This window comes from Pipra filicauda, unplaced genomic scaffold (genome assembly GCF_003945595.2).
Source record: "Pipra filicauda isolate LSUMZ 115617 unplaced genomic scaffold, ASM394559v2 scaffold23_size5868930_pilon, whole genome shotgun sequence".
Lineage (NCBI taxonomy): Eukaryota > Metazoa > Chordata > Aves > Passeriformes > Pipridae > Pipra > Pipra filicauda.
The window spans coordinates 2,767,445-2,789,703 of NW_024104354.1; the positions used below are offsets into that span (position 1 = coordinate 2,767,445).

General features: G+C 40.3%; 1 long non-coding RNA gene across 1 annotated transcript; it reads right to left on the minus strand.

Moving 5' to 3' along the window:
* Positions 1–589: 589 nt before the first annotated feature.
* LOC114003745 lies at positions 590–13,131 on the minus strand. The gene is made up of 3 exons (XR_003546341.2): positions 11,634–13,131; positions 6,247–6,327; positions 590–5,085 (listed from the first exon to the last, which is right to left on the minus strand). It is a non-coding gene; the product is annotated as an uncharacterized LOC114003745 (long non-coding RNA).
* Positions 13,132–22,259: the final 9,128 nt, after the last annotated feature.

The following is a 22,259-nucleotide window of genomic DNA, read 5'->3' on the forward strand; positions in this document are numbered from 1 at the left end:
TTCAATTTAAATCATTTCACTGCATAGAGGACAGTAGTAAAGCTATAATTATTCATTGGGTCATGCTCAGCTTCGGAAATGAAGGGAAACAACTGAGAGTACAGCCACTGCAGTGGAATTGATAATGATGCAATGTGACCTCCATTTTCCGTAATTGTCACAGCTGCTATTACAATTATGATCCTTATTCCATCAGGAGGTAATGCTCCTGATATGGAAGAAAGGGGGAAATGTTTGGCTAATCGTTTGGTGGTGGCATAACTGTGGAGGCTTGTTCAGAGGTCATAAGTTCTGTTGCAGCTCTGATGCTTCTGCTGCTGGGTGAAAATTGTTATTCAATCACCCATATCTGCTAATGGTTTGTGTGAAATAACTGGTGTTCAAAACCTGTTCTGCAATGGATTTTTGCACCCATATATTCGGATTCAACACCTTAGAAGGATTGGCAGAAAGGAAAGGGAAGACCTGCTAAAGGGCATACTCTGGAAGGTGCAAGAGACATTTGCCGATGTCAGTGGAAATTTAAAGCAGCAAATCCTTCAACTTCATGAAGACTCTTTTTCTTAAGAACTAGTTTGAGTTTTCCACTCAAACACAAAAAGAAGAAACCCATACTTTGAAGTAAGTATTCTACATTGAATAATACCATCCAGCTCACACACATGTGCTGGTTTAGAAGTAAACCAGTGGGAAAAATTAACCCAACTCAAGAGAGATTACAAGTCAGAGTTACAATTTACTAAAAAAGATTACAATAAATGCAATGTACAGAGAAAACTGTTTTTCACCCCCAACAAACAGATATATAACCCAGCACTCTGGGACAAGAACAGAACGGTGTTCCTTAGCCCCTATGCTGAGCACCACGTGGCCCCACTGGGTGTAAAGTAAAAGAAAAGGAAAACCTGTTGGTCTGGGTGATGATTGGCAGTCCTGTCGAAAGTGGCAGTCACAGTCCTCTTGAAGTTCTGGTCCTCTTCTCGATCCAGTGAGTGATACCAGAAGTCTCAAAACCTGAAGTTTATATATGTTCAAGTTCAGGTGGGAATGCCCAGTACCTCCCCCAGAACAAGGACTTTCACAATAGATAATTTAACTCTACGAGTTATGGGAGATTTTTGGAATCTTCGAATGTTGCAGCTGCCTATTATACCAGTCCATAGTGACCCATTAGCAGAGATGACCCCTCAGGCTGGGTGTGAAGGTGTTAATGCCTTTCTGGAGGGGAGTTATCACAGCTATCACACAGTTATCACAGTTATCACACAGTCATTGGTGTGAAAACAAAGAAAACACTCCTCTGCCTCACAGGGTTTTAACACTCAGCTTGTAGACTGAGGTGTCAGGTGTGCCCTGGGTAGCTGCTGTAAACAATCCATTTATTAACAGTCCATCAGAAATTACATAGAGGGTATAGAATACACAGTTTTGGCTATACCCACATAGCAATAAACTGGTCCCAGCCCCTGTAATAGGACACACATAATAATTTGTTTCATGAATAATCAAGAATAGAACTGCAATACACTGTAGTCACTGCATTAGAAAACAGATTAATGTCAGGTTCCTGCGTAACTGAGCTATCAACTTCAGTTGTACACAATCTCATTTTGAAATACATAATTCAATACATTATTTCAATTTTACTTTTATAAAAAAGGTATTTTAGTGAAAAAGTGCTTCTTAACGTTCAGACAAAATCTTCTGTATTTCAGTTTGTGCCCATTGCCTTCCCTCCTGTCACTGGGCACCACTGAAAAGCACCTGGCTCCATCCTCTTTGCATCTTTCTTTCAGGTATTCATGCACATTGATAAGATCCGCCTGAGACTTCTCCAAACCGAGCAGTCCCAGGCCTTTCAGCCTTTACTTGAGTAGATGTACTCCAGTCCCTTAATCATCTTTATGGCCCTTCACTGGACTGCCTCCAGTATGTCCATGTCTCTCTTGTACTAGGGAACCCAGAACTGAATGCCAGGTGTGGCCTCACAAGTGCCACATAGAGGGAAAGGATCACCTCCCTCAGCCTCCTGGTAATACTCCTCCTAATGCAGCCCAGGACACAACTGGCCTTCTTTGCCCAAGGGCACACTGCTGGCTTATGTTCAACTTGTCATCTACTAGGACCCCCAGATCCTTTTCTGCCAAGCTGCTTTCCAGCTGCTCCCCTTTAGCATGTCCTAGTGCCCAAGTGCAGAACTTTGCACTATTCCTTCTTGAACTTCATGAGGTTCTTGTCAGCCCATCTCTCCAGCCTGTTGAGGTCCTTCTGGATGGCAGCATGACCTGCCAGAATATTAGCCACTCCTCCCAGTTTGGTATCATCAGCAAACTTGCTAGTTAGTGGCTACCAAGCTGATTTTGTGTCTGATCACCACTCTCTGTGTGTGACTGTTAAGTCAGTTTTGAATCCACTTCACCGTCTGTTCGTGCAACCCATATATCGACAGCTTCTCTATGAGGATTTTCTGGAGACAGTGCCAAAAGTCCTACTGAAGTCCAGGTAGAAAATAACCTCTGCTCTCCCCTCATCTACCAGGCCAGTCATTTCATTACAGAAATTTATCAAGTTGGTCTAGAATGACTTCCCTCTTGGTAAATCCATGCTTACTACTCATGATGATTTTCTTGTTTTTAATATGCCTGGAAATAGTTTCCAGAATCAGCTGCTCCTTCTCATTTCCTGGGATCAAAGTGAGGTTGACCAGCCTGTAGTTGTCTTGCCCTTCTTCAAGTCAAGATTGTCCTTTACTTTCCTCCAGTCTTCAGGCACTTTTCCCAGTCTTCATGATTGATCAAAAATTATCAAGAGTAGCCTAGCAACTACATCAGCCATATGGACACATTCCAGCCATATCAATAGGGACGAATTAAAGATCAAAGTATCTCCTTCTTTAAAGGCAGAATTTTACTGAAAGATAAAACATTGAAGTGTGTCATTTTATTTTGAAAAGTGATCTGATGTTCAAGTGTCTGAGTTTGCGACCAGAGTAACTAGGCTCTGCAACTGTTCTCAGTGCTACTGTGTCTAGAGTGTTTTAGGGCCTCAGCTTTCCTGCTCCTGCTATTAAAAGGAATAGCCATAGCACTTGTTCTATGAAAAGCATCCTGTTCTCCAAGACTATTATTTTTCCTCTCTTTTCCAATATGTCTGGACACTAGATACCATATGGTGCTGCAGAGCAATGTCATCTCATACTTTGCTCCTTGGTAAAGGTATAAATTAACAGTTAAGCATTATTTGATATAAGGTATATCTCAACCAACATGTATATCTCATTCTGAAATTTCATGCTGATTTCTCTTTTCTCATGTACAGTAAAACACAGTGGTATGTCTGCAAATTGTATGTCATAAAAAATTGTTAAGGTTCAAGCTTCACACAGTACTTACAAATAACATATGAAGAGAACAGAAGTTTCCTCTAAGGATGGACTTCCTGGCTGAACACGGCCTGCTGTTCCTGCTTTGCAATACTGCTGGGAGTTATTAACGAAGAAGCCACAATTCTTTGCCAGTTGACTGCTATCCCCTTTTCACCTTATACTCTCCTAATGACCTATATCTTTCACATACTTCCCAAAACACAATACAGTATTTAAGGATAATTTCTTCACAAAGAATATTTTTTTCTTCCCTGTAAGGAAAACATAGTCTTCTGGGATCACTAGTGTGTTATCACCCTTGTGTATTCTGTTATCACTTTAGATTCAGCTCCCAGCTGCCTCATTAAGTCATGTCTTCATCCCACTTGCAAGCTCTGCAGAACGAGAGACATGGATAGGCCCCAGGTGCCAGCACTGCTGGTGGCACAGCCCTGCTGGCTTTGCTGAGCACTTCAACAGCACTTGCTTGGGTTGCCTTATTTCCTCAGTGCTTGTGCACGAGTAGGGCTTTTGAAATCAGAGCACAACCTACAAATCACAGTGAGCAAAATCTCTGGACTATTTCCTCCCCAGACCAACTAGGTTTCTAGAATCTGTACTTCCAAAATTATTTCTAGTGAACAGCTAGTGGTGACGGGTTTCACACAAAAAACCAAGGTCTTGCTTTATAAGATGCATAAGTAAGTCAGGCTCCAAAAGACACTGAGTAAGCTGGGTATCCTTCTTCACTGACTTCTGCTGCTGAAGCATGTGTGTTTTGTGTGTGCAGACTCCTGAGACACCAGCTGGCATGGCTCAGTTCTTTCTCCGAAGGGGAACTGCTTTGGTCAAGGCTGATCACTCTTGGAAAGATCTTCACTTTCTAGCTCAGACCAGTTCTGTGAGTTCAGTGCAGAGCCCGGGATGGAGGTTTGTTCCCCCCTGTAGTCCCCAGGACCATGAGTCACTTGAGTAAGGGGCTGCAGGCTAAGTGATCTTGCAGAATAACATCCATGCTGGTTCTACAACATTTGTTTTATTTCAGGTCACTCATAACTAAGGAAAGATTAGTTGTAACAGAAGGCTCCTTAATTTTTCAAATCACAGTTTAATCACAAAAATAGCATCTGCATCTGCAGCTAAGCTGACCACATCACAAGGGGAGGATGCTAAAGCAAAGTATCTCTTGTACCTATCAATTACTACCCTCTCAGTGATAATAGAGGGTCATAGATCCTCTTACTAGGCCTATTCTGACCCAGTGTACACTTCTGCCCACATAGATTAATTGCTGCTTGTTTCACAGAAATATATAATAGTGAAGGCATTTTCTTCTTTTTCCAGACTTTGGCTTCAAAGGTGCTAATTTTCTTCACACAGTAAGCAAATTATCCACTTCAATGAATTGTTCTTGGCAATCACCTTTAAGAACTGTGACAGCATTAGCAGTTATGTGCCATATGTGTCTGTGTCTGCCTAGTCTGTGAATGCACATTTAACAAAATCAGCGTGGTGGCAATGAACAGTAAGGAGAGCATCTTCCTGTAAGAATTTTTTTGCTGTGGTGCATTTTCACCTAGTAATATAGTGAAGGGCAGCACTAACTCCTCAGAATCAGATGACCATTTGATTTAGCTTTATGATCAATCTCTCAGTGCATCTGTCAGTGGAACGGATGGGAAGTAATCTTGCGGAAAATTTTCAACAGAGACCTTCTGTGCCTGTAAATAAGAACATACAGTATAGATATGAATGAGGAATATTACCATATCAATTTCAGAGCTTCACATTCCTCCTTTGATGTTTTAATGTTGATCTTTTGTCTCCTGGAGACAATTTGCTCTTGTTTTCTCTGCAGTAAATGTTGTGAGCAAATTATTGCCTTTCTTCTAAAATTTTCTCTTTTGAAGTACAGGAAGACTTGTGTCATATCTTTTCTGCTTTTTTATTATCTAGGACAAACAATTTATGTTCCTTCCAACTTTTTTTGTGGGTTGTGCTTCCTAGACCACTGATAATTCCTGTTGCTCTTCAGCTGACCTTCTCCCATTGCTCAGTTTCTTTCCTGAAGTACCAAAATTGGACTTGGTTCTGCAGTTGGGTCTCACCAGTACTGAGGAAACCAAAGGAATTATGTATTACTATACTATAATAGATACTCCATTTTTTACATTCTGAGATGCTGTTCCATTTTTTCCCTCTGAGGATGATGGCTATTTTTAACTTGCTCTCAGACTATGATCAAGTCTAGGATGTTGTGTTTTCTGCAGGGCACCCTCTAACCAACGTCCCCTACTCTGTACTTGGGCAGTTGCTTTAGTGTGCATGATTTTTCACTTGTATAAGTGCACTTGGCTTTGTTCTTCTAAAAAGTACCTCAAATTTGTAGAGTTCTTTTCTATCTCCTCTTGTACACCACTGTGTTTTCACTCTCCTTGTACTGGAGTTGCTACCTGTGTCCAATCACAGAGTTAGGAGTTCTACTCACCTAAGTTTCCTGTGAGGGTGGAGAGCATGTTGGCACCTTTCAGGTATCTGGAAGACTGTAAAGCAACTGATTTTTCAGGGAAGAGGTCTGCTTAGCTTCCCACAAATGAAGAAATTTTGTGCAGATACTAACACAAAGGTCAGCTTCAAAAGGACAAAGTTAATCACTCTCCTTTCCCATATTGTGGAAACCAGAATATCGTAAGTATTTGTCCCCATCCTCTGAGTGAAACCATCATGGCCTTGGGCCATTACCTTCTCTGAAGTGGAACTACTTGACAAGTCCCATATTGGGAGCTGGGTGTCATTTCTAGCTATGAGCTTCATCAGTAATACCAAAAGGAGTTCAGCATGGCTAAGGAAATGGTTAAATGCAAATTGACTCAGAGACTTACCAAAGGAAGAACACAATGCTCTTCCAGCATCATAGGTTGCAAAGCATAGGTTATACATTCTTCAGCCTCCACATGTTGTTACTGAAAAAAAAACAAACTGTCACGTTAAATATTTCTGTGGAGAACTTAATGCAGTTCATCAGTTTTACAGAAGGCCACATCAGGAGCGGTGTCTACATCTGCATCATGACCTTCTGCAGATCACAACCCATAATGATCAGTCAATTTTCCTCCTAGGAGCTGAGGCATGACCTGATACTTCAATCTTTCAAAAACAAAATGGTATGTGCTAAGCTGAGAGCCAGAGACACCAGATGGTACCAGTGCCCAAAGGCACCTACAGTTGCAGGAGTTTACTGTATCCAGAGATCCCGCAGATAGTGTGCCATGCTGTAGAGATTTTGCCAATCCAGTCCAGAGAAAAATGTGGCAGTAGAGCCATTGGCAGCAGTTTGTAAGTAAGAGCAGGGTTTGTGTATCACTGCAGAGAGTTTGTCCACACAAGGACTTTCCCTAATAATCATCCCACATTTGTTGTCATCTTGACAGTAGAATGGCTGTGTGTGAGAAACACATAGTCCCAGTAGGGCATTAGCAGGGAAATCACAGGCAATTGCAGTAAGATGGCTCAGAAGAAAGTTGCCTCTGTCAGAGACTGCTTCTCAGTCAACATTTTCTCGAAAGAATTTTGCACTGCATTCATTTCAACTGAAAGAATAAAAATGATTCACCATGAATTTTTTTTCCTTTCAAAATGGGGGTTTGGTATCGTTTTTAAAATGTTGTATCTTATTAGACAAATGAAAATTAGAATATTTTGTTAAAAAAAAACCCCAGAACTACTGATAATGTTAGCGTGTTGGATTTTTTGGGGGTTTAGTTTGTTTGTTGGTTTTTTTGGTGTTTTGGGGGGGGTTTGTTTGTTTGTTTATTTTTAATTTTCATTGTTTGAAGTTTCTTCTGACCTCTGGTCAGACTTGTGTTATGATTTTGTGACAATCTTTGTGAAATGGGAAATTCGTTTATTATCATCCTTGAACTGACAAGCTGATCAGGCTTTGCTGCTTGTTTGCCTATAAAACTTAACCTGATATGTCTCTATACTTTTTAAAAAATTGCATGAGTTGTATTCCTGAAAGATAGAACTTTGATATGATCCTACTGTTTGTTCCTGGTATGTTTGATATTTCCAAAGCTAACCAACTCATCTATTTGGGAATCCTTTATTATAAGTTTAAAATTACTTCCAAGTAAAAGAAGAAAAATAATGTTATCATGTCATGTATTGTTTTCATTTGGATCATGGCATGAGTGAATTAGATGTCACAATGTAATTTTGCTAAAATGTTTAGTGAAGTACCAGCAGCTAAGGAAGCATGGATTATGTGATTATGCTGTCTCTGGCAATGATTGTGTTATGGAGATCGGCACTTCCCACTGTGCAAGTAATATGTGCAGGCCAGATTTTTTAAATAAAATGGCTGCATCTCTGGTTAAGACCTGTTATTCCTTTTTTACAGAGTGATAAAGCTGTGCTTGTTGAGCTGGCCAGAGTTCAGAAGTGAATTTTTAAGATGGTTATATCTTTCAGAAAATGAATCAAAACAGTGAGATTATCTTGAGTTTCCTTGTAAAGGGGTAATTTTTTCAAAAGATATGGAGATGTGAAAATGCAGTTTTGTCCTGAGCACAGAACCGAGCACTCAGAATGTCTTCCCATTTTTCTTTGTAGCCCTTCTTTTCCTTTTGAATCTATTTTAGGTGCTTCAATGCACAGTTCCCACCCCGTGACAGCAACAGAGTCTTTATGTGGTGTAGGATAGAACAGACTGCAGTGTGGGAGGATGGTAGAATACTGTAGCTTCATACTACAAGCAAATTTAGCAAGTGCTTTAAAAAGCCAAACTAAGAAATAATAAAGTCATGACCAAAAAATTCTAGGAATATAAATCTGAGGCTTATTTTATTCTAAGAGCATATCTAAGTGGAGAGAAAAGCACTGGGGATGGGTGGAAGAGCGCATTATTACAATAGTAGGAAAGAAGGTCAACCCAAATAAGTGATTTCCCAGCTGGCTCATAATCCATTGCATTAATAATAAAATTGATTAATCTTTAACTAATCCCCTTTTGCTTTTTTTTTAATTTTAAAATATTTTTACAGTTTAATGAGTTAGCTTCGCTAGATAAACATGTAACTAATAGACAGCAGGGTGAAGAAAGGATTCAGATATTATGGCTATTGTGAATTTCAGAGTTCTAGAAAGGTCTTAAAGGTTTGAGAGGGACGTAATCCTTTTGTCTCCTTGATATGATCCAGCCAATTGTTAATACAGGTTAAGTAACTTCCCAGTAACCTATACAGTTCCCAGTATCTGCTGGTTTGTCTGTGAATGAGCAACCTCTACTGAAGGTGCTCAGTTTTGGGCCCCTCACTACAAGAAGGACATTGAGGTGCTGGAGCATATCCAGAGAAGGGCAGTGGAGCTGGTGAAGTGTCTGGAGCACAAGTCTAATGAGGAGCAGCTGAGGGAACTGAGGTTGTTTAGCCTGGAGAAAAGGAGGCTCAGAGGAGAGCTTTATTGCTCTCTACAACTACCTGAAAGGAGGTTGTAACAAGGTGGGGGTCAGTCTTTTCTCCCAGGTAACAAATGATAGGACAAGAGGAAATGGGCCTCAAGTGCCAGAGGAGGTTTAGATTTGATATAAGGAAAAATGTCTTCACTGAAAGGGTTGTCAAGCATTGGGACAGGTTGCCCAGGAAGGTGGTTGAGTCACCATCCCTGGAGGTACTTAAAAGTGTAGATGGGGCACTTGAGGACATGGTTTAGTGGGGGACTTGACAGTGCTGGGTTAGCAGTTGGACTCAATGATCTTAGAGATCTTTTTCAACCTTAATGTTTCAATGAAAGCGTAAGAAAAGTGGCAACTTTCTTTGATATTCAGTAGATGGTGCTCTTCCCTTCTGCTGAAGTTACGGTTCATGCTGCTGGTGCATTAAGTGACATACTTCAGAAGTTATTTAAGCCTACAGTTCTTCTATCTATCTCTTATGCCACCACTGCTTGCTATGTGTTTTGCCAAGACTGTTAACCCCTGTGACTCGGCCAGGTCAGATTTAATCTCGTTTACTCAATTTATCGAAACACCCCACCTTCTCACCTGACAAAGACTAGTTAACACTATGTGAGGCTTGCGTCTACCAACATTATAGTGTCAGTCCCCAAGAAAGACACAGTATATGCCTTGTGCATGGATTTGATATCTCTCCAGAAGTGGACCTGTTGTTCCATTGGAGTGCAGCATTGTTCTGAAATGTCTCTTCTGCTCAGGTACAAACACAGACTTTTCTCAGCTATTTGGCTTTACAGGACCTACATCTATATTGGTGGACTCCAAAGTGTCCAAAGGGTGAGTTCACATGTCCTGGCACCCAACTTGATCAACCTTATTCCTGACATATGCTGGAGCAAGAACTGAGCATGCTCCAGCCTCCACCTGCTATCCCGCACCTTGGCTCCCCTCAGAAGAAAAAATTACCATAGCCGTTCCGGCCATGACCTTGATTTGGATTTTGTAGAAATGCTGGAGGCATGTAAGAGCATGAATCTCTTGCACAGTTGGGAGACAATCTGAGCGATGAGGTTTAAAGCATCACAAAAGTTGCAACCAAAACACTAAGCTGGAAGATTTACCTCAAGGATAGGAATGTTCCTGGAAATGCTAATAGGGCTTCCCAATAGCACCTGATGGACAGGGTGGATTCCTAGAAGGCTTTATTGAAAAGACAGAGAGACATTTAATTCTTGTGGAGGAAGAGTTGCTTGTTATATTGTAAACTTATTTGGTTTTGGAACACATTTCAGGTACATGTAGCAGAAGATGACTGAAAAGCCATCACAGACTTACCAATGATAAGTCATGCCTGAGTAGTCCAATTTCTTTGCAGATGAGGCAAGAGCATGGTGGTGTTTGGTCAAAGGTTGAACTTGATGATCTTGGAGGTCTTTTCCAGTCTTAATGATTTTATGATTCTATGATAGCACTGCATGTAGTTTACATTGACTTCGGCAAGACTTTCAATTCTGTCTCCTTGCATCCAAGTTAGCTATGAATAACTGGATGGTCAGGCAACTGAGTAAAAAGAGTTGAACGATTGTGCTCAAACAGTAGCAGGGAATGGGTTGCTCCTTACCTATAGGCAAGTTACATGAGGAAAATTGCAGAAGTGCATCCTGGGAGCTGTCCTGTTTAACAGCTTTATCACCTGGAATAGGTGACTCTATGCACTCATCAGATGACCTCAGACTGGGGGCACCATCAATACCCACAGGGGGAGGGCAGCCACTCAAGGACTGAGTTTAGACAGTTTAGACAGGCAGGAGGAAGGGACTGACAGGAACCTTAGGAAACTAATCAAAGACAAATGCAAAGTCCTGTACCTGGAAAGGAAGAGCCCTTGGCAATAGCGTAGGCTATGTAGACTGGCTGGGGAGCAGCTCTATGAGGAAGACCAGTGAGCTCATCACAAGTCAGCAGTGTGTCCTGGCAGGAAAGGAGGCTAAGAAAAGGGATTAGCTCTCTCTCTACTCATCACTAACTGAATCACCTCAAGATGCAGTGTCTAGTTTTGGACCTGTGATGACAAGAAAGACATCAATAAGTTGTCTAACTGGATGAAGTTTAGAGGGGAGGACCCCAAGTGGTTGGGTTTGCAGAACCTGTGCTTTGTGGATAAGGTTAGGGATGGGGCTGGTTAAGCTTGAGGAAGAGATGGCTTTTGAGGGGGACCTAACAGCAGCCCTCTCAGCATCCATGGGCACTGGGTGAGAGGAGGGATCCAGGCTATTCCCAGTGGTGTATGGCAAGAGCTTGAGAGAAAATGGGCATATGGTGAAAACAGTTTTCACCATGAGAACAGTCATTCAGGGGTGCAGGTTGCTCAGAGAGGTTGGACCAAAGACCTCCTGCAGTGCCTTCCAGCCCTAATTGTTCTGAGACACCTCAGATGTGGAAGAATACTGGTGGCTTTTCGTTTAAAAAAAAAAAAAAAAAAATGGCTACACCTCGTAATAAGGAAGGCATTTTGCATGTTCAAATTCCAAGTAGTTTCTGAAGTATGGAGAATCAAGTCTGATTAAAAAACTCCAAACATATCTCCCTGTCAGTTTATTATAGACTAATATAATCTCTGTTTTGGCAGACTAAAGGATACTGCTCCATTACACATGATGATGTACTACCATAAAGAGATGGATAGTTTAATAAGTACTAACTGTGTTTTAACAGTATTGCTAACAAATTAAACTGGTGCTCCTGCTTGTAAAAATTCAAAATATATTAGTTCAATTTGATTTAAAGTTACTAAGAAAGAACATCTCTTTTTACCTTCCCACTGGATTTTCCAGCTTGCTGGTGATTTCTGCCGCAGACTTTCTGCTAGTGACACCTACTCCCAGCTGGACCCGCAGAAATGTTTCTGACAGATGCTTGTCTTCTGTCACAATCTCTTTGGGGTTTGCAGAAAAACCCCAGACCAGGCCCTTCCAGTCTGCATTGTAGGAAACAAACCAGAAAGTCTATGACAATAATTTTTGAGTGATTGCCCTGCAAAAGTAATGATGGAATCAGATATTTGAACTCTTCTGTCTTTGACACATGCACAACACTGTCATAGAGAAAAATCACTCTGAAGGTGGGATGCCTCCATCACTACTACGGAAGAAACAATGGAACTATCTGGTCTCAGTCTCTAAAGACATATTTACACTTGTCACATCCTACAGATTACAGACAGAGGACCCATAGCATAGCACACTGAGTGAAAAGGCCACCATGCAAGAAGAGGTGTGGGTCTAGTTTATATGGAGACTAAACCAGAAGCTCCCTTGGATGCGGCTGTTCAGACTCTTAGGCTGGATGTAGTCTGGGTTTCATCCTCTAAATGAGTAAGGATTCAAAGAATGGTTGGAGCAGCAAACAAATCTACTTCCAAGCTGGTTTGCTCATTCCTATTCAGAGGTGAACATTGGATACAGTTCATAGTCTAGCAAAAATAGTAAAAGTAGTCATCAAAATCAATATTGATTACCAGCTATTTCAGAATCAAAACAAAATTCAGAGTTGATCTTCAAATGATTCCTTAAATTAATCAGTTTTTATTTTCTCTTTGTCTCTTATTTGGCATGTGCTCTGTTACCCTTTACTAGTTGCATTTAACTGAACAGGATTTTTAAAGCTCTGAATAATCTTTCTAGTATGGGAAAAAATTCTACTGTGAGAAAGAGGATAGCAGGCAGCACTAATTATCTCCAGAACAGAGTTCTATGTCAAAGAAATCCAAGCCTTGAAATATACTTTCCTGTCAAAGCTTGGCTTATTAATATGCTTATCAGTCATGTAAATATTCCAAGTATGTGTCATATAATACAAATTGGAATGTGTCAGTGTCATGTGGATGATATATACAATCCTTTTTTTTTTCTTTTTTTAATTAAGTCTTTTCAGAAGTGCATTTATACTGTTGTGTGGTTGTTGTTCTCTCTCCTGCCAAGCCAGCAGTGGGGGGCAGGCTCCCTGCACACTACAGAGTTCTGGTCTTTTCCAGCAGGAAAACTCAAGCAACCAACAGTTTTTTTGATCCTGACCTTAAAGCTCAGTAAGGGCTGATGTTCATCTGTGTTGTCAAAAAAGCCTTGACATTAAAATGTTTTCCCATTTTTTTTCTTTCCCTTCCCTTGTCTCTTCATGTAAATGTTCAGAAGTCAGACATCATAAACCATCTCAGAAGACCGGTCATTTGAAATAATAATTTTCTTAACATGCATAATTCTGCCAGCTGGGTGCCCCCTCAGGCAGAGCCTTTGCTGTGGGCTGCACTGGGACCAGCTACATGATCCCTGCAGCAAATCAGGAACACGAGTCTTGCCCGCAGGTCTCTGACTTTCATCTCCTATTTCCCTCCCTACCCCAGACAGAGAGGGTTGATGCTTCTGAAGGATGTGACAGTGGCTAACAAGCTGTCCTGTCCCTTGGTTGGCAGGCATGCACTTGTCCACCACAATTCCCATGCATGCTGAAGGGGTTGATGCCCTGAAGACCTTGGCACTCGGGAGGGCTCTTGAATATCTGGAAGTAAGTGTTCCCCTTCAGTTCTCATCTGCTACCAGGACCTCCACAGGCACACCCTGAAAGGCATAGGAAACCTTCTACCCCACCATGTAGAGAAGAGCAACCAGCCAGGCTCCCACCACCATCAGAAAGCTTTTGGGGGGGTGAAAGACAGTGATTCTTTGATGACTGAAGAAAATGAACAGGTCTGCTTGGTGTTTTTTTAAAGGACTGTAACATGATTAATAATTTTTTTTTATGGTCTCCTTTTGCGAGCCCCCATATGTAATGGCTATCTAAATGCTCTATGTTATGGTATCTGGTCGCTTTGTATAAAAAGGGGGGAAGTTTTACCTTGATGCCTCCAAGATTCTCCCAGCTGGTCTTGCAGCAGTAGGTCATCAAATGCATCTGTCAAAGGTGCCAAACAGGGAATGCAGGTGTATGCAGCTTAAGTCACACCTGTCCCAGAGGAGAGAGGATAGTAGTAGCACATTTCCCCTGAATCCTCCTGCTCCTGGAGTGCTCCTTGCACTTGGTGAGTATTTTGCAGAAGAATAAAAAAGGGAAAATGTGTTTTCCTTGTACATGTTCTCATGACGTCATTGAGCTATCTAACAAGCACAGTTCAGGATTGCTCGAAATTACCTGAACTGCAGATACTTCACCTTTTGCATAAATTTAGTAGTATGGCAATTAAAGTCACACTCATATAAACAGATGTAGTTTAGTCCCCTCTCTTCTTCTGGTTTCTTACAGTGAAGGAGTGTTCAACATGGAAAATACTGTGGAGATTTTTTTTTTTAACAAAAATGCATTGAGCTAGAGCACCTTATTACAACCTACACGCTCTCTCCAAATTTATATAATTTTGTTACTGGGAAGTAATTTCTCTCTATGTTGAAAGAAGAAGAATTTTTAGTTTGGGCCTACATTTTTGTAAACTTATATCTCCTAACTTTCAGCTCTTCGGTTTTAGACTCCGTACTCCAGCTAAAGTGGTCCTAGTGCAAAGACTGGGGATGTCCATCTGCATTGCTCTCTGTGCAAGACCTCAAACCCAAAGCAGACTAATTTGTTGCCCAGACAACTTATTTCTGGCTTAAGGCTTTTTTTGTCCTCTTTGTTGTTATAGTCACTCACCAAAACACATATGTATTCCTTGCTCTACCTGCTGTCTGAACAGGTATAATTTCCTATCAAGGGCAGTGTCTACAATGAGAGTACAAGGGCCTTACATTTTTAATTAAGCACTATTTAAAAATATGTTAGCAGCCGCGAAAGCCAGATGTTACAACACCAATAGGCATTTGTTGATTATGGTCATCTCTATGGTCCACCTGACTGATGCACTTTTTAACATTTTAGGTGGCTAACATTAAAAGCTAAGAAAGTACTTACTTAAAATGCAAAAATTTTAATTTTTCTTATTTAAGTAAACTCTAATCCAGTAATGAATAAAGACTCATGTAAGATAACTATTCTTCCATCACTCCGGGTTTTAAATATGCCATTTTCAGAATACTTGAAGTTGAAATCTTTTCCTGATAGCCAGGCTTTCAAGATAAAACAACATCATTGTTATTATTATTTTTGGCTAGATAATTCAGTTACAAGGAACATACTCACAGATGCACTTCCTCTTCCCTCCTAAATTCCTAAACTCTCAGTATAACATGAATCTGGCTGAACATTTTGCTTGAATTAAGAGACTGACACTTCCATGCTGTGTATTTTTGACACTCGTCTCTCACATCCTAGCCTTCAATAGTCCACCCCTACTTTTTCTGAATTCCCTGAATATGTACAGAACGAAACCCCTTCTCTCACACTTAGACTAAACACTGTCAGTATGGGTCAGGGTCCTGGGTTACTACTTTTATTTATGTTAAACTTTTACCTGAGAACAGTAACTTGACTGGGAGGCGAAAGTGGCAGTAACACTCAGATCTCAGACATGAACAAATCTGAGCCCTGATGTGAGTTATTGCAGATGGTGGGTTAAAATGGCCTAGTGTCCCAGACACTAGGACATGGCATGTGACCCTGCTGCTTCCCCAGCCAGTCTGTGCGCAGTGAGCAGGAGGAGATCCCATTGGACATTGGACTAAACCCTTGCTGCACAACAGTGAGTCAGGAGAAGCTGTCAGGTGCTGCTTTGCTATCCTTGCCACACAAGGCATGCTAAGGTTTTCATCACTTCAGCTATTTCAGCCTTTATTTACCCCAAGTAATAGGAAGTGGAGAGCATATTAAAAATTTACCATATTAAAAAAGAGGTCTCTGAGTGTGGGTTATTGAACAGCTATAAAGAGCAGTGGCCCTTAGGAGCAATGAAGGGCGTTAGGTCTCTAGAAATGAGAGGACTTTATGTCTTCATTGATTATTGTCTTAATTTTTTTGTAATCAATATTAACTGAGCAGAGCCAGTTTGCTCTTCCAGGCTTTTATTTCTAATTAGAACTAGTGAATAGTCAAGGGAACAAGACAGAGGAGTCATTGATTGAGCCATATAACAGATTTCTAAATAAATAGACTACTGGTTCCCTCTGGGGAAGCAGCATGTCACTCACAGATAGTGTTACACTGACAGGTGTCAGGGATTAGTTTGTCATGTAATATTTAATCCTAAAAATGTTTCTGGAGGCACTGTCAGAGTAGAAGTTGAAATTTGTGTAATGTTATATTTCTTTTGAATTCAGAGTGAGAAAACTTTGCAAACATTTGAGTTCACAGTTTGAAACCTAGCAATGATAGACTTTGGTCAAGAAGGATATATAACTTTTCCACAGAAAGGTAAATGTACACCATGTCAGAAACTTTGTTCTTGTGACTGATTTAGATGATATAGAAACTGCTTTTGAAGTCAGATTGTGTCATTTGTTGTTTGGTTTTGGGGGTTTTGGGGTTTTTTTTTAATACCCTTTGGCTTATGCACTTCTTGCAGAATCCAGCCCTGTGTCCTACCAAGTTAAAATGCTGATCCTTCAGAAAAAGAAAATGGTACAAAAAGTTGTTAAGAGGGCAGACAGATAAGTGTGTTATCTGGAATTCCCACAGATCCTAATGCCAGGACAATCTTGCAGCACTGATTCAAGGGGGGAAAATATCCTATTGATGAAACAATTATTTTCTTACTCAGTAAGGTCTAGTCTGACTGTATTTTCAAATTAATGAAGTACGCATAACGCTCAAAAAGGGGGAGAGACAAAAGAGCCCACACAGCTTCGAAGACCATGAAGTGATAATGAGTTATACACTCTTTGCTCTGACAAATCCATGTAGGGTTTCATGCAAAGATGTCCTTAACTGTCTCATGACAAATTCCTAAACCAGAAGAATTGGGGCAGGAGTATAAGAGAGACACCAGTGATGGACTTAGAGGACAAAGGAGTTCCATGCTCATCCCTTGTGACTAGATTGCAACATCCCTGGCACTTCCAGAGTGATGAAATACATATCATGATACAATTTAAAAACTCTGTCTCATTTAAGTGAAGATGAAGGGTTGTGAGGCAAGAAACTCTCTTTAGTACATGTTGGAGTTACTTATGTTTCACATTCTAAACCAATGTTTGTTTTGATCTTTAGAGTACAATTCTGCATCAGAAAATAGTAGAGTTCATGATGAATTGTTGAGCATTAGCAGCATGGGGGTTTAGGCACAAGCTCTGCTTGCATTTTATGAGTACAACTGTTACTTGACGCGGTATTTTAAGTGAAATATTGGAAAACTCAATGAATCACACAGCTTTGCATAGAGAATATAAAGAGTCTTCATTTTCTATTTTTCGTGGGTTTTGATTTTTTTTTTTGTGAGAGTTTAATACATTTCTGTGTCTTAATGATACCTGAAGAAATCTTTTGGGTTTGCTTCCTACTACATTCATTCTCCACTTACTTTCTTCTCTCTGCATATGCTGCTTGCTACTCTTTCCTGTTACTCATGGTTCTCGTAAGGAGATTTTGGAAGAGCACCTCCATGTTGTCTTCTACTGCAGATACAAATGGACACAAAGAAAAGGATACAGCGAAATCCTCAGATTGGAAGAGGAAATGCAAATAAAGTAAGAAGAGAAAAATCTCATTCTCAGCTGGAGGAGTCTTAGTAAAATAGACCATAAAATTGTAAGAAACCATATTGTCTTTTAAGCTAATTGTGTCTATTTTAGGATGTCTCACCCCAAAAGCATTGACAGAACACTTATTCCTTAGCACCTAAATGTCATTCCTACTATTCAGCTACAGACATTTAAAGCTGACAATATAAGTTTCCATTGCATGTTATCATTAACAAAACCAAGACCTGGGTGCATTCATTACTCATGGCTATAAGATACCAACATGATACAGCCACAAAAGCAGTTACTGAAGTTAAAGAACAGTGTTGTCTTGTTGTCACAAGAATATACAGATAGGAACTGTTAAAAATCATATTAAAATTCTATATATTAGGATCTTAAGATCTTAAGGCATCAGAACTAGCCATCTAAAACCATCACCTGGAAATTAGATTTCTAAGCATCAAAGCTGTGAAGTGCTGCTATGAATTCCTGCTCAGTAGTGGGGGTTAAAACTCAAATTCCACTTGAATACTTTGAGGGAGGGATTCCACAGTAGTAGCAGAACCTACACACCACAGTCCAGGAAGATCCTTGTGTACTGCGCACCTTGGAGAAGGGGAGACCTGAGTTCAACGGACATAAGACACATACAACAAATTCCTGCCCATTTTTTATTCTGTTTTCATCATCTTTCCTTTTTCTCCAATTCTTTTCACCCCACTCTGACCTTTCATCACTTTTTAGCCCTTCTTTCCTTCTTTATGAGGCAAGAATATGCCTGGATTGAGGAAAGTTAGAAAGCAGACAACAAATAGAGAGAGGGAAAGATGAAGAACAGACTTAATGAGAGTGATCAAGGGCTGTATCTCAGTGTGACTGTTTTTGGTGTTTCAGTCTAAAAGTTTTGGCATTTGATTTTTTTATTTTTCAATCTCAAAATTCTACTAAGAAACAATTATCTTTTTTTCTTTGTCTCCCCCCAAAAAATCTTGGGTTGTCCTCCCCCTAAACAAATAAAAATAAAAAAAAAGTTGAGTTTACATGGCAGGAGTTTACCTGGAAAAGCCCATGAATCCCTTCCTGTCGCTGAAAACATCCTTCTCCTTCAAGAAGGAAAGACTTTTTCTCCTGCAAACACTTCCTAAAAGTTATCTGTGAAGAATGGTCACAGAAGGGTCTTCAGGACAAGTGTCTTCTCCCCCAGCTTTGGCTGTAAATAGAGTCCCTCATTGTAGTTACCTTCCTGTTTTGGAGCCTGCTGTCCCGCAAGGACTGCAGAGTAACTGGAACCAGTGGTGACAATGGCAGTGTCTGATGATTTCACAGACTTCACTCATAATTCCTTAAGCAAAAATTTTGCTATGAGGAAGTCAATCCAATTTCCTCCTATCATACTTTGCACAGCAGCAGTAGGTCATATTTATAGATTTAATGGTGCAGTATGTATGTATGTCTGGCACAGTGACATGCCCCAGAGTGCCCGGAAAGTGCTGGTCGATGCGGCATTCAGCTGCATGGCTGCACCAGCGCTGGGCTCTCTCTGTTCTTTCTTTCCTTGGTGGCAAGGAGCCATGCCCTACCACAAAGACTTCATTGTTGAAACATAAAGAACAAAACATGCATGTTTAGTCTGATCAGTACTGGAACAAATCGCTTGTACTTATCAGATTGCAAGGTCTTTTCTGGGAAAAAAAATTTTGAGTCCTCAGAAACTTAAGTGTAAAAAAACCTCAAAGTAAAAAGCAACAATCAGGCAAGTAAAAATACAGTGAGATATCTCCACCTTTGAGTCATGGTGTTTCATGAATTGCTCATTAGTGTAAAAAAGTATTACAGAGCTATTGTGACACATATCCAGAGATCTGGACCAGAGGAAAGCAACTTTCCTATCATTAAATACTTACCTGAAATACTAATCCTTACTGTCTAAAAACATATTCCTGTTAGGAAGACAGATATGAACTAAATAATCAAGAATTACAACCTGGTACAAGAAGTGTCCAAAATCCTCTTTTGCATCATTTCATCCCTGAGAAGTTGCCAAAAAGCCATTTGTGGGTAATTTTTCCCCAGGAAATTTCTTTCCCTCAGAGCACTTTGGCATGTGTCATCAGCACATCATAATGCTGATGACACATGCTTCAAGACAAAATGCCCTAACATGTCAAACTGTGACACAGACAAAAATCAAATATATGTCATCTGTGTAAATGGTTGCCCCTTATTTAAATTTCAGCTGACAGGGAATGACTAGCACATGTATTAGTCTCAAATCTAACCAGGCTTGAAACAAAAGGATCACCTGATGCAGTTGCTGGGATCTGTGGTTCAGTGACCTTGGCAGTCTCCTTCAGTCTTGTATTATTTCCAGGTCTCTTCAAACAGCCATTTGATTGTTACTAACCATCTTCTGCATCCCTAAGTAAGCTACTACATGTTTTTTTCCCCTAAGTTTTAATAATACTGAGTTTGGTGCCAGAAAGCCCTCACGGACAGAGATGAGTCAAATAAGTTCCTTGCTAAGCTTCCGATATAATCTGTTTATACCCAGAGCCTGTCCAAACAACATTTTGTTCTTCTGGGAGTATAGTTTATTTAGTGTAACAAGGTCCCAAAGTGAGTGTAGTCAAGATTTCACAGCCTTCCTCCACCTTTATGTTTAGTGTTCTTAGGGCTTGAATCCTTAGGGCTTCCCCCCCCCCCCCCCCTTCCTTCCTTCCTCTCTCCAGAAATGGCTTTTTCTAGGTCATTCACCTAACCTTGGCTTTTCTCTTTTCAGGTAAACCAAAAGATCCTAATTGCCTGATTCTGGTTTAGCTGGGAGTGACAAGAGATTTACTTTTCCTATTCCACCCTAAATAACACTCAGATTTCTTAATGCAAACAGGTGCATTTAGAGTGCATATTTTGGTATTATCTGTAGCTTTTCAGTAAATGCCTCTATTTTTGCTCTCCATCTGACAGAAGAAATAAGTAAAATAATGAAGAAGTTATTGTCTGTTACTATTTCTACTTTATATTCCTTTTCTTTTTCTAATTCTCTTTTGTAATAATTCAGTAAAATTTTTCTGGTGCAATTCACAACCTCCCTTCAAGCACATGAAAAATGCTGTGTTTGAATATTTAGGGCATGATCACAGTTTCCACTGAAATACATATGAAGAGTGTCATTCCCCTGGCTTTGTAATGACTGGGCTAGGCCCTAGAGGCAGCAACTCCTCTGGCTGTGATGTCTGAAACACACCTTACCTTTTTTACCCTCTCCTCAAAAAAAATGTTCTTTAATGGTTGTCCCACTATACTTAACTGGTTCCTTTCTGTTAGTTCCACAAATACAGTTAAGAGAAGTGATTAAACCTGACAGACACTGTTTTGTTTGAAGATCCTCTCATTCCCAGCAGCTGGACAACTGGAAAATGAGATTTGTGAGAAGATAGCTGTCCTGTCTAGTACAGTCTGAAACTTTTACTACTGATTTTTATAGGATTTTGTAACATCTATGTCTTGGTCAGACAGAATGAGATTCTTTGTACATTAAAAGGTTCTTTGTACATGTTTGCAGATGTGTTTAAAAATAACAAAAAGTACAAATCTGATCAAAGGCATTTCCATGATTCCCTTCTTTCTCCACCATCTTTTCCCCTAAGGCTCTTCTGTGAGTCACACTGGTGAAGCAGCATCAGTGATACAAAATAGTTGTTATCAATTTATGGAAGATACAGAGGAAATGTCATTTTGCATCTGCAGCTTAGTTCTTAATTGTTTTCCTCTGATATATTTTACGTACTTATTAATCCTTCATAATAAAAAAGGGGTAACTGAACAAAATAGGTGTTCCCATCCTGATCCTTTGGCAATGCTTTCCTCATTGGCAGAAAAAGTGCCAGGGCTGGATGAGACATTTAAGGAGGACTCACAGACCGTGTAAGCCACTTGGTTTGATGAAGGAGCCCCATGCAGTAGGTGAGTACCCCTTCTGCTTTTACCAGTACACTTACCTGCCTGGAATATAGGAGAAAGAGAAAAAAACGTATCTCAGCCGTGTGACCCAGACACACCGCCCAGCCCACAGGTTCTCTGTTGCAACAGATCCTAGCATGCTGCAGCCCTTGCCAGCACCCCAGTTTCCTGGAAAAAGGAGGAAGGAATTGAGATAGGAAATCAGATGAGGATGCCAGGGTGCTGCTGCAGAGCTGTGCCTTGGGTAGCTCCTCTCATCTCCATGTCCTTTCCACTGTCCCTTGACATGAGGGCTGTGGGACCCAGCCTGGGAACATCAAGATGACATATCTGGTATATTGATCAATCAAAATGTTGGGGGTGAACGACAGAGGCAGTGGGACTGGTTATGGTCAATGTCTGAAAACCAGAAAGAAAACAGAAGTTTTTGAGCAGTTTGATGGAAGAGCCAGGAATGACAGTAGAGTAGTATGCAGTAGTTAAGGAACTGGTGAAAGAAACATGACCTTAGTAGCAGTGTTTTCCTTTGAGAATTGAAGGGACCAGGAAAATTAGGATGGAAAAGCTGAGATATTTAAATGGCTGAGTAAGCATGGGGAAAAAGGAAGAAAAAAGCATGGAAAGATGAGTCTTAGTAAAATTATTGAGAAAAACACTGAAAAATTTGGGCACAGTTAGCCTATATAAGATCTAACAAGCAATGATAAAGGGTCAGAACCAGGCTCTCTATGCTGATTAAGACAATATAAACCCTGGTAATTTTGTCAAGAGTGAAGATTTATAACTCCAGAAAAAATTATATTTTCAGCTTCTGCTAACTGATATTCATTTATGTGTATTAAGGTCTCCCTTGACAAAAGCAGTTATTTCATTATCTGTG